This window comes from Nuphar pumila, chromosome 13, assembly GCF_984573655.1.
Source record: "Nuphar pumila chromosome 13, dmNupPumi1.hap1.1, whole genome shotgun sequence".
Lineage (NCBI taxonomy): Eukaryota > Viridiplantae > Streptophyta > Magnoliopsida > Nymphaeales > Nymphaeaceae > Nuphar > Nuphar pumila.
In genome coordinates this window covers 92,616,442-92,634,927 of record NC_143261.1, presented here as the reverse complement: position 1 = coordinate 92,634,927, position 18,486 = coordinate 92,616,442, and the positions used below count along the sequence as shown (strand labels likewise).

The 18,486-nt window shown below is 36.2% G+C and overlaps 1 long non-coding RNA gene across 1 annotated transcript; it reads right to left on the bottom strand.

Moving 5' to 3' along the window:
• Positions 1-486: 486 nt before the first annotated feature.
• On the bottom strand, positions 487-5,122 carry LOC149819200 (uncharacterized). Its single transcript, XR_016427458.1, has 3 exons — positions 5,010-5,122; positions 1,018-1,167; positions 487-914 (listed from the first exon to the last, which is right to left on the bottom strand). It is a non-coding gene; the product is annotated as an uncharacterized LOC149819200 (long non-coding RNA).
• Between the last annotated feature and the right edge of the window lie 13,364 nt (positions 5,123-18,486).

Sequence of the window (18,486 nt, the reverse complement as noted above, 5' to 3'; positions counted from 1 at the left end):
TTAAACAAGCTGCTCATGGCTTGCCTTGTCATCTATATGAACTAACCACGATCGAGTTCGTGATGAGCCAAACTGAGACAAGTCACAAGCTGCTTGGCCATAGTGACTAGTGAGGCATTATAAATATAGGCAGTGTTTTGAAAATATTGAATTTTTCAGTATTACATTGGTTTTGAAATGCCCATGACAAAATCATGATATTTTGAATAATGCTAATATATGTGATGTGGATCTTGACCATCGGTCAACAGAACTGGTACTCCTCACACAACTGTCCTGAATTCCAGCTACAGTTTTATAGTCTCATTATCATCCCACCACAACAAAAATATCGACCTTTCCAACTGATTGGCCCAAAAAGGCCAGTTATTCTATCTAGACAAGAAGGAGCGTAGAAGCACTCCTTGAATACCTCACAGTTACTCTATTTTTGCATAAGTATCCAAATAAAAACCATATAGTATATAGCGCAACATACAATGGTTAGAAGGTATAATGGATGAACTTCCATTTACAAGCACTAGGAAAACAGACAGTTGTGCGTGAAGAAAATAAAAAAAAGGACACTCACTCACAAAAGCTATTTAAAGTACAGTTTTCAACTTATTGTCCCAGACAGAAAACGTGAAAATACCAACTTTGCAGCCTTAACTAGTGAGGCTGTCAATTTGAGAAGGCATGTTCATGACATCTGGCGGCTCGATGTAGGAAATGGATATCAACTTCAACCTATATTCTTCTGCTTCATGACCATCTTTAGTCTCTAAAACATTAGATAGAGTCAGACTGTTGGAGGGCAATTTCGAAGCCACGGCTTTAGCTGGATCCAACTGTGAGATTTGGATAAGTGATTCACGAGCTTTTTCCTCGGGAACTTCAGAAACAGGTAGGTTGGGATCCATGTAATGGTGTGGCTGCACTCAATTGGAAAAAACACTTACCTGTGAATCTCAATCTTATAGAAAATGCATTCTTGAAAAGAAAAGAAAAAATAGGAAAATGAGAGAAAGAACCAACTTGTAAAAAAAATTGCAGGCTCCGTTGTCTGTTCCCAGTTGTAGCAAAACAATCAAAATTAAGGTCACAAATGATGATGCCTTCAAACAGAGTTGTTATAGGAACTGGTCCAGCGCGAGCAACTATCCAAGTGTTGGAACAATAGTATACCTGCACTTTTGAAAGCAAAAGATCAAAGAACTTGGTTTCCATGATAATGAAGTAAGAAAAGGCAATGAATTCAAGCGATAAACATAAAAGTTATTTAATTGCGTGGCATGCCTGTGTTAACAAGCTAAATCTGAATGCTAGCAGCAAAGTTGCTTTGGTTCCAAGAAAAAAAGAACCTAAAGGGATAGATCATCATTCAAACTGGAGAATATTACACTATATAATATGAAGCTACAAAATATTGTTTTATAAGCATTACACAGTTTGTGTTTCAGCTAATAGCTTCCACCTGATGTTGGCAAGGGGTGGCTGTTTTTGTCAGTATTTTTCTCTGAAGATAACAAGCAAAAATATAACATAACAAAACAGCACATGAAACGTGTGTGCATAACTAGGCATATTAAATCTTTTAGATATGCTTCCCTCGACTGGAGTGCTACACATGGACTCAAAAACTATCTACTTCTGAGTAGAATAGGAAATGGTCTATGGGCATGTACATTCAAATAAAACTTTGAAATATACAGCACCAGCATAATTCTGGCTGTTCCTGGCATGTTGCTGCACTTCTAAGTAATAGCAAACTCAATCTCAAGAAGAGTTGCTTGAAGACACATCCAACACAAACATGAGTTCCGTAAGGAAGCAATTTATGTAGCATATACATCTTATAGCAACCAATAATTCAGCGAAGTGACCTCTTTGGATGGCAACAATACCCTGATAAGGGCAATCTATAACAACTGGTATCTCATGATGCTAAAAACAAGCACCAAAGTGCCAGACAGAAATGCATGCATAAAAAGTTTCATAACATATAGCGAACAAACAATAAGAAATAACACAAAAGATGCCCAAACTATCATACAAAAGGAAGCATCAGCTCGACAAATCACTAACAGAATGATGCCTCGGTGACTCATCCCCGCATGCTTGGGGAATATGAGCATAAGTGCAAGGCCTATGCCAATGATGTGAAGACTTTCAAGATGGTGATTTATTCCATTCCAAAAGATGAACTCATGAAAGAAATGGATCGTGAATTCACCACCTCCATCTATTTGGACAGACAAATTCTTGGTTTTAGTAAATTTTGCACATGCCATATGAAGCAATAAAAGACATCATATATTTTAGATCTAAGTGAATGAGGAAGTAACCAACAGTATTGCTGAAATCATCAATCACCGAGAAATAATAAAAGAAACTATTTCTAGAAACCATAGGAGATGGAACCCATATGTCATAAGAAGGCAATTCCAAACAAGAGACGACTTGTAGAATGCAATGGAGATCTGGAACTTTGGTCAAGTTGACATGCAGGGCAAACTGAATCTGGGCTGAGAGATCTCTTAAATGATGTAAGCTTAATGATATATGAGATTCTTGTTTTTTGTGGCACACTTCTTGTGTCATACATTCTCAAAAAGAATAAATAGAATCAGTATAAGGATCAACATTGTACCTTATTGAGATGGGATAAAGTGCATCTTTAGCTCTAGCCTTTACGGGACTCAGTTTTTTTCTCCTGTGATGGTTGGGACATATAAATATTTTTTATGCAAAACTAAAATGAAGACTACAGATGGTTGATGAGCCAATTTGAGAGATGGGAATGCAACTCCATTACCAGCAGTGACATAGTCAGGTCCATTGCAGTCTATTTGCCTTGATGAACTGGAGAGATCATCAGGTCCATTGTAGCCCATTTGTTTTGATAAGTTGGAGAGACACGAGTCATGTGATGATTTGCCCCTTAAATACGGATGCCAAGAATCATTAGGAACTGGATGATAGGTGGCCCATGATTTTGAAAAGCGTGGTCAAGGGGTGTGCCTTGCAGCCAAGAGGACCATATTCATGTTCTTTGCATAACTGGCATATGATTCATGGACGTGATTTTCCTTTTCCATGATGACGACAACAATGAAAAATTTGATATTGACCACAATACGAGCCAGATAAAAGGTTACTTAACTGATGAGCCACAAATGCAGTTGGTTCACAGGTTCAGTTAGGTTAAGCTGAACCAAATTAATCATGTTAAATCTCTTTTGAGATCCAAGATCCACCAGTAAACATGATAGATGGATTTTGATGAGAGATAGATGTAAGAAAAAGGCCATATTCCTTTCATATGAGTTGTTTCTCATTTACTTAATGCATATCTATCTTCATTATAGATATTTCTGTGGCAGAAGGACAATATTTACAAGTTCACTATTAAAATCCATGTTAAATTTCTTAGGAAAAGCAAAGAAATGGGCATAGAGTCTATTCCAATGAATCACACAGAGAGATATTCATAAGACACAAAGTTAATGGTATTTGATGACTATAGATTGACCCGCATCTCGTAAACATAGTAATTATTTCTTAGAAGTTAAATTGTGAAATGTATAGTTACCAAAAGTACCTCCCTGGGAGGGAAGCACTCTTCCAAAGCGGGAAGCACCACGCTTACCCCTTTTGGGAGGTGTGGGGGAAACTCGCTTTCCACAAATGGAAAACACACTTCTCAATGGAAAACATGCTTCTCATTTGTGGGAAGGAAGCGCGCTTTCCCTGGCTTCTCAAACCAGTTCCCTCTCGCATCTCTTTCATTTCACATTCAATTCATATCGCTTCCCCCTTGTTTCCCTATGTTTTTTTTCATGTTAATATTTAATTTTTTTACTTCCTCTCGCTTCCCACTTGTTTTCTTTTTGTGTTGTTTCCTTTACGTCTCCTTTTGGTTTCTGACACGCATCTACAATTGCTTCATACTACTTTTTAACACTTGTTTCCCCGCTTTTTCTCCTGTCATCACTTCCCCTATCCGTTTCTCTTCTGGGTGACTATGGTGAAACGATCCAACACGACCGCATTGCAAATTCAGTAGTGTTGTATTGAAAACTAAATCCAAGACCGAGTTTCTGATTAGTTATAGAATAATAGATAAAACCAAAAAAATGAAAAAAAAAACTACAAGTAGCAATAAATCAATAAACCCATCTCACCAATATCCAAATACTTCCACAATCCAAACCAATTTCCCTGATGAGTTCACTCTTTATTGCATTGACAACCAACTAACACATAAAAAGTGCCACCCAAGAATAAAGAATATAAGATGAGGAATAGACTTATGGCATGAAGTGAATCATGCAGAAAACGGCAAAAGGGTAATATATGAGTAATGACCCTGACTTCCTGTCTTCTTGATCTAGTAGGAAGCTGGCGGACTCCGGTCAAAGACAGAACCTTAACAGGTTGGTATCGTGCTACTAGGTTTTCTGCCCTCCCTCTTAACCAGTCAAAGGGCCTCCCACTCCTCAATCCTCTTTGATTATCCCACAGGTTATTGAATTCAAATATGGCACCACCTCGGCAAGGCCTAATTAGAGTATTGATTGTAGCTTTAAAATAGGCGTAGGAGGACAGGACCACTGTGGGAATAGAATTAAAGAAAGAGGGCGCTAAGCATAGACAGAGAAAGAAAAAGAAAGACCAGCTAGAGATGATATCAGCCTTGCAGTTGAAAAAAGGGGATAAGTTGCCTATTAAAACAGAAAAGGAAAAAAAACTGCTAACCGAGAAAATTAAAAGCACCCAAAATATCCAACTCAAGGAATAACAAACCAAACTAAAAAACCCATCACACACCACTCAAAGAAATCCACAAGCCAAATACAATAGAATGAAACCATATAAAAAAAAGGTAACAAAAATAAGAAACCAAACCCAGAAAAAAAAAGAAAATTAATCAAGAGCCTCTACAGAACTTCAATACCCATGAAACAACAGAAGGAATGAAAGAAAGAAAGAAAGAAAGAAAGAGAAGAAGCAGAAGAAAAATTCACCCAATAAAAAGAATGAAGACCAGAGAAGATCAATTTCCCTCCTCTTCTTTCCTCCCCGCTCTGGCTCTCTTCGACAACCCTCACCCCGGCCTTTATCTACGCAGATCGGTTATTATATTTGTATTATCTTATTTTGTCATGATATCGCGTCGTACCAACCGTCTTTAGATATAAAAAGTATGAAGTTACGAAATTATTCTATATCGTGCAGAAAATGACATAATATATTCTCACTAGGAGAAGGGCTGTTTACCAAATTTAGGTAACAGGCATGAAGGGTGTTTTTGTCATTTTATTTGATATTTTAGTTTCAGATAAATCGAGGTTGCTATCGATGACGTGGTTTGAATGTGGTGCCGCGTCACTAACTTCCAATTATAGGATGACACGTTGCCCCATAACTTGCTCGGGTAATATTGAAACCGGGTAACGCATCTTACCCGATACCCCGGCCGAATCCGATTCTGTTTAGGCTTTTTTTGTTGGAGAGCAGATGTAGTTGAAAATGTTCCATCTCCACCAGTGTTGTCAGTATCCATGCATATTGGCTTGAATCGGTATCGTATCTCTAGAAAATTGATACGATACTGACATGAATCGGCTATTTTTTTATAAATATAAAAAATAGCTTAAATCAATTTGTTATTACTTTTTAAATTTTATTTTAATAACTTTAACACGTGTCACATTATGATTGACATGTAATAATTTTTAATTATTTTTTGGCCAATTCAGAAAGATTCACTTGAGAATCGGTATAGGGCCGATTCACCTGAATCGTTGGCCAAACGATACAGGTCAGATACCGGCAATAGTTGGTGGTATTAATTACACTCATTAAATACAATCTCCACTCTCATCTCCTCCCATCTTCATTCACCAATACCATTTGGTTTGGTATTAATTATACCCTCATTAAATACCATCATCTCTCTCATCTTCAGCTCCCAAACACATCCTTAGTCCAATTTGGTAAACCGAAACTACAACAGGTTATATTATTCCCAGTCCTTTTAATCCGATATCGGATTCTGAATTGGTAAACCAAGATGCATATATGGTTCTAGCATTTTGCCATCGAACCCACAAAATCTTCGGATTTGATGGATATCCAAGTTCAGTTACATGTGAAAAAACGGAGAAGGTATGAGTTTTTCACCATCTGAATATGAATCTGTTTAGCTAACATCCAACTAGTTGGATTTAGCATTGGCTACAACCAACCCAAATCCAAACCATTCACATCCCTAGTTGGACCCACATTAGGTTGTTGATGATTCGAGTTTGGGTCAAATACCAACCAAATCATTTAGTCAAGTACGGTGTAGAGAGCAATATTTGAATAATTATCGGATACAAACTTCGTATAAAGTTTTACAACTAAAATCCAAATTGATAGTTAATATTTGGTGTCTTCCAAGGCACCAAATTATATGAAACTATTGAGCTGAAAATCATGGGTTCAAGCTTTATCAACTTAATCAGACCACGTAGATATGTTGAGGAAGGTTTGTTTGCTAAGGATCAAACCTTGGATCATGTTATTTTGATTCAAAAATATGATTTTTTAAGTCACTAAATTTTAGTGCTAGGCCACCTTAAAAAAAACTGGTTATGTGTCACAATCGTGATTGAAAACTCATTTTCCACTAAACAAACGTTGTAGATCACATCCATAAGATTTAATTTACAAAAAACAAAAACTAAAAAGTATGGTTTTCAGTCAATAGTTCCATATAATTTGATGTCTTCAAAGGCATCAAATATTAACCCTGAATGAATATCTCAAATCAATTGAATGTTCAATTGGCTACTTTCGATGGTACTATATACTGAATCTTCAATTTAATTTTCAAGTTGACCATGCAGGACTATTCAGCATTGACTTTCATAGGAACCACACTTTGGATAGAGTTGTTTGGATCTGAAATGTTATTTTTCTAAGAAGTGTGAGTTTATTGTGGACATTTTTTATGCCTTATTGATGCAAGAGGGATACATATTTGGGTCCACATCCCTCATTGGATTATTTGAGATCCGTATTATTTAGTTTGAATATTTTTTGTTTTGGGTCATTATAATGAATTTTGGATCTTAGTAATTAATTTATATATCCGTTTAGTAGAATTAGGAGTTGCTTGCTTAATTGGTGTTTATCGCACATGGCAGTTTATGTTTGCTGGGAATATGATTTTTTTTCTATAAATATAGGGGAGGTCTAGGATGTTAGGGAGTTCAGAATTGAGAGTCAATTTTAGAAATCAGTAATTCATAGTTTATTTGATTTATTTTTTGCTTTGCGTTATTTTTCTACAATTTCTAGCTATTTTCTATTATTTTCAGCTCTTTCTAGATAATATCTTAGTTGGCTAGAATTTCTCATAAATCGGGCCCTCCCGGTTTACACCACTTATATAACAATTGTAGGGATGTCAATGGATGTAGATCAAATATTTTCTAATATCCTACCTGAATCTGATGGTGATTAGTAGGGTTTGGTAAGTCAAATCAATTGGATTTGGAATCAGTTTGAGATTTTTTTATCTCAACCTAATTACATGTAAAAAGTTGGATTTGGTACCATCCTTTTCCACTTGAATTCGAATAGCGAATATCAGATTAAGTTGGACTAATAAAGGGTACATGAGACCTAAATCCAAACCATTTACATCCCTAAATTACACATAAAATATGCCCAATGCCTAATCCAATTCATAGTTTTTTTATTTATAACTTGAAGAAACTGCACCCGACATGAGACCTGGTCGCGCTGGCTCAGCCTGTCATACCTATGGTCATCGTGTGGGCGTAAAACTCCAAGGCTAGGAACCCTGCCCCCGGGGCCTATGTTGGGTGTCAGCATTAGCAAAGAGGAGATCCATGAGAATTGAACCGTGACCGTCCGTCTAGAGGCCAAGAACCCATCCCACTATGCCAACCCCCCTTGGGGCTAATCCAACTCATATTCAATTTATCCTTTCTCCATCCGACTCTGAAACTGAATCTATTAGGCTATACCTGATAAGATCATATTCAACACATGCACAGATCCATGCATGTTCGACCCATTTACATTCCAAATTATGATGAAAAAATCTAGTGTCATTTCTTTAATGCCAAGTGATATGGCCTGTGACACCCACACACACCCGGCTAGGCGCATGGACCCCCATGGCTTTGGGTGCCCTTTTTGGTCTTTTATCTATTTGGTATTGGTTTACTGGAGTGAGATCCGAGGTCCGACCTGTTGTGACCCGGATCCAAATAATTTAAGCAGCTTATATAAGCTCACGTTTGGGGAGAGTTGCACCACTATGATTTATGAAGTTGATTCCTCTCTCTCTCTCTCTCTCTCTCTCTCTCTCTCTCTCTCTCAGTTAGGGTGACGTGAGGCTTGGGCACACTAAGGGAACACGGTAAGCTTCCCGAAGCTCTGCCTAGGCATCGAGTATACCAGCAGCACGGTCCCTGGCACAACCGCAACCCTCCTTCGCATCGGGGTGGCTTGGATCTGTTATAACGACCCATCCTCATGCTTGACCTACCTTCCCCCAGTCGATCCCACCATCTGCACGAACAGTTTGGAGGTTTCAACACTCCCACGCACGTTGGATGTCTTATCGAAAGCACCAATCGAAACCTCGCATCACTCGATTGCACAAGTACGTAAAGAGCGTGGGCTGAACCGAAGCAGGTTATATGTCCCCTCCCCACGGAACACTCAGGTGCGTGTTCTCGGGTGAGCGTCACGTACTCGATTGCACAAGTACGTAAAGAGCATGGGCTGAACCGAAGCAGGTTATATGTAACCCCCCCGAACACGCAGGTGCGGGTTAAAATCATCATTGTTTTCGCCCTAAGGGGTAAACTCCTCTGCTTTAATAGGAGCTCCTCGCAATATGACACCCTAAACATTTTGGATCACCCTTTGACGATGCACCATCTACTGTAATAGGAGCTCTCTTTGGCGATGCAGCCTTTGCCGTCGGAGCACCCTTTGTCGTCGTCTGCTGTTGTTGGAGCGTAGTCGGAGCACCGTTGCCACCATCGGCTGCATCTACCTTTTAGGTGTTTCTCCTCCACTATCGGATTAACAAAACTTGTGTCCTAGAAGGTGAGTTTTGTGTAAGGTTTCATTATGTAAATAAATCGATTTGTAAATCTAAATGCTAAATCTTACAACTGGTTGTACTATACATACTAAATAACACCTATTTTCATACTGAAACAAGAGTCGTGAAATGCAACGATATATACTTATGAAGGCTAAATTTCTACAACGATTTGTAAGTTTGAATTTAACAAAGATTTATACATTTAATACAGTAGTGATTTGTTCGATGCAACAACGATTTATACGTTTGAAGCAGTAGCGATTTACAATTTATGATTCATGATTTATATATTTAAAGCAGCAATGATTTATACATTTAATACAGTAGTGATTTATGATTTACAACGATATGTACTTATGAAGGGTTTGATTTCTACAATGATTTGTATGTTTGAAGGATCGATTTGTACGTTCGATGCAGCAACGATTTATACGTTTGAAGCAGTAGTCATGTGTATTTATGATTTATGAAGTTACCACGATTTGTACTTAAGTTTGCTAAATCGTACTACGATGTTTACTTATGAAGTCAAAACGTTACAACGATAATTACTTATGAAGGGTGTGATTTGTACAATGATTTGTATGTTTGAAGCAGCAACGATTTATACGTTTGATGCAGTAGCGATGTGTAATTATGAAGTTACCTCGCTTTGTACTTAATTTTGCTAAATTATACTACGATGTTTACTTATGAAGCCAAATATTACGACGACATGTAATGTTGGTGATTGTGTAACGAATGTGATAATTTGTAATAATATATGCTTGGGGAGGCGGTTGTAACATACAATGATGCGGTTAAATTTATGTATTGTGCAGGTTAGCAATGACTATAATTCGTAAGTCAAGAAAGCCTTCGCCGTTGGAGGGGATGACTCTTAGAGAAATCATCTGTCAATCCGATATATATGAGGGTTATGTAAAGTACCAAAATATAATAAACATTGAGAATAAAAAAGGCAGGAACAAATTGTTGGATATTTATTATGTGGAGCCTGATCCATCAGATATTGAAGATGAAAAGAAAATGAAGAAAGATGACGAAGAACTAAAGATGAAGAAGAAGGATGACAAAGAGAAGGAAAAGAAAAGGAAGAAGGAGGACGAGAATGAAAACTACGCGCACTTATAAGGCAAATGGATTTCTTTCTGCCGACCATGCAAAATTAAATCTACATACACATCGTTCTTCATGTTATCTGTCATGATCGCTAGTTGCATCGCATTATACTATGCATCGAGTTGTTATTTATCGTGCCAATAAAAGAAATGAATTATCGTATATGTTTCTTTTATAAATGAATGACACATATTTTCGTAACAAAGGTAAATTGTTGTGGCGATTTATGATTTACACATTTAAAGCAATAATGATTTATACATTTAATGCATTAGCGATTTATGATTTATAAAGTTACCAAGATTTGTAATCAAGTTTGCTAAATCATACAACGATGTTTACTGTTGAAGCCCAAACGTTACAACGATATGTACTTATGAAGGGTGTGATTTTTACATCGATTTGTACGTTTGAAGCAGCGATTTATACATTTATAAAGCAGGAACGATTTATACGTTTGATGCAATAGCGATTTATACTTGTTAACGATAGTGATTCACGTGACAACTATTTAATTACAGGTACGATGCTTTGAAGCGATTTTCATAGAAATCGCTAAATGAGCAACGATTTGAACACGCAAATGGTCACCTCATGTATCTACAATGTAAATTCCTCACGCACAGGTTTCAATTACATACTACCTATATCTAGGGGTGGCAATCGGGTCGAGTTGGTGGGTTAGTGGGTCAGCATACCTCAACACGAACCCAACCCGTTTATTAAACGGGTCGGCTGTGGCAAACACGAACCCGATCCATTTATTAAATGGGTAACCTGACACGACATGGTTAACCCGTTTAATAAACGGGTCGGGTCGGGTCGGGTAAACGGGTTGGCGGGTCAGGTTCGGGTAAACGGGTTGACCCGCCCGCCTAACCCGTTTATTAAACGGGTCAGTCGGGTTAGCGGGTTGGCATACCCCTAACACGAACCCGACCCGTTTAATAAACGGGTTAGGCGGGTCGACCCGTTTACGACACAAATCCGTTTAAGCCAAACCTGAACCCGGCTAAGAAGCGGGTTGGCGGGTTGTGTCAGATTTTGCCACCCCTACCTATATCTAACCAATTGACACTAGAAAGCACTTAATATTTTACAAATCGATACACATATCACATAATATATTATTATACCTAACCCTATAACATAAACACTAAACCCTTAATATCTTACTAAACCCTAAACCCTAAACCCTTAATATCATACTAAACCCTAACGCTAAACCCATAATATATTACTAAACCCTAAATTGTAAACCCCTAATGCCTAAACCCTAACCCTAAAACCTAAAACCTAAACCCTAAAACCTAAAACCCGCAACCCTAAACCTCAATTGTTAACCCTAAACCCTAAACCCTTAACCTAAAACCTAAACCCTAAACTAAACCCTAAACCCTTAATATCTTACTAAACCGTAATGCTAAACCATAAACTCTTAATATATTACTAAACCCTAAACCTTAAACCCTAACCCTAAAACATAAACACTAAACCCTCTACCTAAACCCTCGATTAATATGTTGATTCTGTATATCGATTTATAAGCTATGAACATGAATTTTCATATCGATTTATATGATACTTGATCATCGATTTGAGTTATATTATAACAATATTTTCGTAACAAAGGCAAATCGACTAAACATTACAACGATTTTTAAAATATCAATAGGAAATGTCATATCGATTTAAGATATTGTTTTGATTCTTAATATCGATTTAAGATATTGTTTTGATTCTAAATATCGATTTTTAAGATATCAAAATGAATTTCCAAATTGATTTAAGATATTATTTTGAATCTTAATAACGATTTATGTGTTGATTCTTGATATCGATTTAAGATATTGTTTTGATTATTAATATCAATTTATATGTCATTGTTTTTATTCTAAATATTGATTTTTAAGATATCAATACGAAATTCCAAATCTATTTAAGATATTGTTCTGAATCTTAATATTGATTTCTATGTTGATTCTTGATATCAATTTAAGATATTGTTTTGATTCTTAATATCGATTTATATGCTATTGTTTTGATTCTAAATAGTGAGTTATATGATGATTCTGTATATCGATTTATAAGCTATGAACAAGAATTTTTATATCGATTTGTATGATGTTTGATCATCGAATTGCGTTATACTATGACAATATTTTTCTAAGAAAGGCCAATCAACTAAACCGCTGCTATTGAACAAATCGTTGTAATGATCGACGTTCGTAAATAAAAATCAAACAAGCATTTAGCATTGTGTATAGTGAAAATGTCACTGATTTGCTTTTACGAGTTGTGTTCCTATCGCAATTTACACAATGATTGATAAACGTCTAAAATGGTGAATTCTGAAACATAAAAGCAATATACTAGTAATGAATCACTTTGCATAAATTTTGACAAACGGCTGAAACAATTTACACAAACGCGATTGGTACTCATGCACTGCGATTTTTATCCAGATGTGGCCGACATAGACGTCATTGTGTAAATCGTTATACCATCGCGATACAGCAGAAAATAAACTCGACGATGAACGATATGAATGTTTCGAGTACCTCTTTTGTAAAAATTGGAGTCTTTAAAAGATAGATATGCGTTTGAAAGAAATGTCGAAGAAGGAAAAGAAGACGAAGGCAGAGGAGAAAAAAGAAAAAGAAGAAGATGCGTTGCCGCAGAAAAGAGGAAGAGATGTTAAATAGACTAGGGTTTTACACATGGACAACGGGTCGGGTAGGGTAGGGTTTTATATATTTTTATATTAGGGTTTTATATTTTGCAGGGTTTTATGCATGTTACACAAATCGACACGATGTTTAGACTTAGTAAAGTATAAATCAATTTAAGCAATAGTTGCAAACCATTATGAGTAAATCACGATATTACATATTGATATCGTTCATATAGACAAACAAAGGCATATCGTTGTCTCAGTTACTTCATAATATATTACAAATCGATACTAGACAACACAATATCTTACAAATCGATATACATATCGCATAATATATTATAAATCGATACGGCAATTCAGCCTAATAGCTTATAAATTGACTCTACAAAACACATAAAATCTTACAAATTGATGTATATATGAAAAAATATATTACAAATTGTGTCATATCTTTTACAAATCGGTAAACATATCGCATAATATATTACTATACCTATATCGCATTGGCTTTTTTAGACACATTTCCTCTTATCACTCCCCAACCGCCCTCTATTTCTCTTTCTGGCGATAATGATGTCTAAAATGGAGAGGACAACCGCAACGCCACCGCACAAGTCACATGCGGCTGCTCTGAGAAGCAAGGGCGCCTCCCAACTCCTCAGCCTCCAACCACCATCATGCCTTCTTGTCGATGTTGTGCCTCTCACCCCTCATCCCATGCCCAAAGTTTCTCTTTCTCCCACCTCACTCGTCGCCAATCATCCACCAATCCGATATATATGAGGGTTATGTAAAGTACTAAAATATAATGAACATTGAGATTATGATTTATTATTTATATATTTAAAGCATCAGCAATTTATACATTTAATGCATTAGAGATTTATGATTTATAAAGTTACTAAGATTTGTACTCAAGTTTGCTAAATCGTTCAACGATGTTTACTGTTGAAGCCCAAACATTACAACGATATGTACTTATGAAGGGTGCAATTTTTACATCGATTTGTATGTTTGAAGCGGCGATTTGTATGTTTAAAGCAGAAATGATTTATATGTTTAATGAAATAGCAATTTATATTTATTGATGATAGTGATTCATGTAACATCTATTTAATTACAGGTACAAAGCTTTGAAGCAATTTCCATAGAAATCGCTAAATAAGCAACGATTGAAACACGCAAATGCCCACCTCATGTCGCTACAATGTTAATTGTAAACCCTAATGCCTAAACCCTAAACCATATACCCTTAATATCTTACTAAACCCTAATCCTAAATAGGCCTATACCCTAAACCCTTAATATCTTACTAAACCCTGATCCTAAACCCATTATATGTTACTAATCCCTAAACCCTAAAACCTAAAACCTAAAACTTAAACCCTAAACCCTAAAATCTAAACCCTAAAACTTAAAACCTAAAACCTTAACCCTAAACCCTAAACCTTAAACCCTAAAACCTAAAACATAAACCCTTAATATATTACTAAACCCTAAACCCTAAACCCTAAACCCTAAACCCTAAACCCTAAACCCTTTAACCCTAACCCTAAACCCTTTAACCCTAAACTCTAAACCCTAAACCCTTTAACCCTAACCCTAAACCCTAAACCCTTTAACCCTAAACTCTAAACCCTAAACCCTAAACCCTAATGCCTAAACTCTAACCCTAAACCCTAACCCTAAATCTTAACCCTTAACCCTAAACCCTAAACCCTAAACCCTAAACCCTAAACCTAAACCCTCGATTTATATGTTGATTCTGTATATCGATTTATAAGCTGTCAACAGAAATTTCCATATTTATTTGTATGATATTTGATCATCGATTTGTGTGATACTATGACAATATTTTCGTAACAAAGGCAAATCGCCCTTTCTTTACAACGATTTTTAAGATATCAATAGGATTTGCCATATCAATTTAAGATAATGTTTTGATTCTTAATATCGATTTAAGATATTGTTTTGATTCTAAATATCGATGTTTAAGATATCAATACGAATTTCCAAATCGATTTAAGATATTGTTCTGAATCTTAGTATTGATTTTTATGTTGATTCTTAATATCGATTTACGATATTGTTTTGATTCTTTATATCGATTTAAGATATTGTTTTGATTCTAAATATCAATTTTTAAGATATCAATACGAATTTCTAAATCCATTTAAGATATTGTTCTCAATCTTAATATTGATTTCTATGTTGATTCTTGATGTTGATTTAAGATATTCTTTTGATTCTTAATATCGATTTTTATCCTAATTATGTATATCGATTTATCAGCTATCAGCAGGAATTTTCATATCGATTTATGGCCGACAAAGGCGTCATTACATAAACCGCCTAAAATGTGAACCACTTAAAAGTATATGTTATTTTATTATAAAATCTTTGTCGGGTCCCATAAGCATTAAACTCATCTGCTATAAAAGGAGATCCTTGTAATATTACCCCATAAACGTTCCACAAAAAATCTAACGCTTCGTCTTCTTTCCCGGAGCACCCTTTGTCGTCTCGGTGAGTTTTTTGTTGTGCAGGTTACCAATGGATTACATTCATAAGAGAAGAAACACTTCATCGTCAGAGAGAAAATCTCTTGACGAAATCATCGAACAGTATGCTTTGTATGAGCAATTATAAGTGTACTACAAAATAATGATGATCGAGAATGATAAAAAAAAGTGAGCGATTGTTGGTAAAGTATAGAGCGGAGCCTAATCCGTTAGATATTGAAGATGTTGATCCAACGAAGAATGATGAGGAAGAAGTACAGATGGAAAAGAAGAAGAATGATGACGAAAAGAAGTAAAAGGAAAGGAAGGAGAAAGATAATGAAAAAAACAAAAAAAATTAAGGCAAAAGAAGGAGGTGGACGATAGGGAAAGGCAAACAAAGAATAAGGAGAAGGAGGAAGAGAAGCGAAGGCAAAAAGAGGAGGAGGAGGAGAGGGAAAGACAAAGGAAGAATAAAGAGAAGGAGAAAGAGAAGCAAAGGCAAAAGAAGGAGGAGGAGGAGAGGGAAAAGCAAAGAAAGAATAAGAAGGAGGAAGAGAAGCGAAGGCAAAAGAAAGAGGAGAGGAAAAACAAAGGAAGAATGAGGAGGGGGAAGAAAAGCGAAAGAAATTGAAGAAGAGGAAGATAAGCAAAGACAGTTGAAAAAGAGAGGAAGATAAGCAAAGACAATTGAATAAAAAGGAAGAGGAAAGGCAAAAGAAGCAGATTCAGGATAAGGAAGAGAAAAAAAGGCAAAGGAAGAAGAAAGAGGACGAGGAAATGAAGGAAAGACAAAGAAAGGAGAAGGAGGACAAGGAAGAGAAGGAAAGGCAAAGGAAGGAGAAGGAGGACGAGGAATTGAAGGAAGGAGATAGAGGACGAGGAAGAGAAGAAAAGAAAAAGGAAGAAGAAAGAGGATGAGAAAGAGAAGGAAAGACAAAGGAAGGATAATGAGGTCGAGGAAGAGAAGGAAAGACAAAGAAAAAAGCAAAATGAGGAAGAGAATGAAAGGGAAAGGAAAAATCAGAGGATGGATGCAAAAGTGCGAAGGAAGAAAGAAGTACAAAAGCAGAGTAAGAGAGGGGATAAAGAAGAGACAATTATGACCAAGGTACGTTAATCGCTACTGGATGTAGCGATATACTGGTGTAGGTATTATTATGTATGGCGATTACTCTGTATACTAATTACTATTATAGTGATTACTATGTATAGCAATTACTACGATAACGATTACTATGTATAGCGATTAATTGTGATTTGATATTTTGTGTTACAGGTAAGTCAAAAGAAAAGCAGAGCAATAGGTGAAAAACTGAAAGGGTGGTATCAGTGGCATGTAGTTCTGTCGTGGTACAGAAAGCTGAGTGAATATCAGAAGGACCGATTACGAATGATGCACTTCAGCAACCTTCTGAACCAACATTATTTTGAAACTTACTTAAACACCATGAGCCACCTTGTCAATAAGTGGAACCATAAGACAAATACATTCCAGTTTAGGGTTTTTGAGATAACCATGACTCTAAAAGATATGACACGGATTACGGGTCTCAAGTGTCATAGAAGTGTTGTCCTAACAAAGGATTCAAACTATAATCCAAGGGACAATTGCACGGCTCTTCTAGGAATGTCGATGGAGAAATGGCATGAATGTATTTCTGGTAGAGGCAATTTCTCAATGATGAAAGTTCATTTTTTCGTAATAAATGAAAAGGTCGGTCTGCTGCATGTGCATCTGAAGCAACTGACCAAGAGTTGTGTGGCTTCCTTCTTTATTTTTTTGTACTTACTTTATTTTCTGATTGTTTTGGTTCGAGAATAAGTTATTCGTGGTTGCAGTTACTGGAAGACTTAGATGAAGTCGACAACTGAGCATGGGGTGTTGCTATGCTCGCACACTTGTACAATCAACTTTACTGTGCGAGTAATGGTACGAAAACCGTCGGGGGGGGTTAGCCATTTATTCAGGTATTTGTTTATTAAATATTTAGTACTTGTAGACTAAGCTCGTTGAAGGTTGTAGTCTTACTAATATATTAATTTTGTAGGCCTGGATATGGGAGCATATTGTTGCCTTGCGTCCTCTGTGTGGCCCTGCAGTTTGTAGTTTTCCCAAGATCGGCCAGTGGGCTTTAATAAATGTCAAGGAGGAAAATACGCAGTTCATTTTAGATGGACTGCAATTAAATGAGGTAAATGATTTAAAATCGTTGTAATGTTTAGCATTCTTAAGTAATTATCGATTTAGGATTTTGTCTTCTTTAGTATAAATTGTTATCTACTTAGCATCTAACTTTCATTAGCGTAAATTATTGTAATGTTTAGCATTCTTAAGTAATCATCGTTTTAGGATTTTATCTTCCTTAGTACAAATCGTTATATCCTTAACATCTAACTTTCATTAGCGTAAATCGTTATAATATTTAGCATTCTTAAGTAATCATCGCTTTAGGATGTTGTCTTCCTTAGTACAAATCGTTATCTCCTTAGCATCTAACTCTCATTAGCGTAAATCGTTATAATGTTTAGCAATCTTAAGTAATCATTGCTTTAGGATGTTGTCTTACTTAGTACAAATCATTATCTCCTTAGCATCTAACTTTCATTAGCGTAAATCATTATAATGTTTAGCATTCTTAAGTAATCATCACTTTAGAATGTTGTCTTCCTTAGTACAAATTGTTATCTCCTTAGCATTTAACTTTTATTAGCATAAATCGTTATAATGTTTAGCATTCTTAAGTAATCATCGCTTTAGGGAACAAAGTCAAGTTTAATATCATGTAGACTTGAGGTGCTTGCACCTTTGTCAAGTGCACTGTCATGATCGTCTACCTCATTATCGAATTGCATTTTGTCTGATAGAATATCATTATCGAATTGCATTTCGTCTGCTGGAATATTCAAGTCTAGAGTGAATCCAATGCCTGCTCCCTTCTTATCATGTGCATCATTAGTGCACATATTCACTTATTTAGGTGCGTCGATAGTACGGATGTTCGTTTCTCCATGACCTTCCAGTGATTGAGACACATCACCTTCACTACAACTAGTTGATA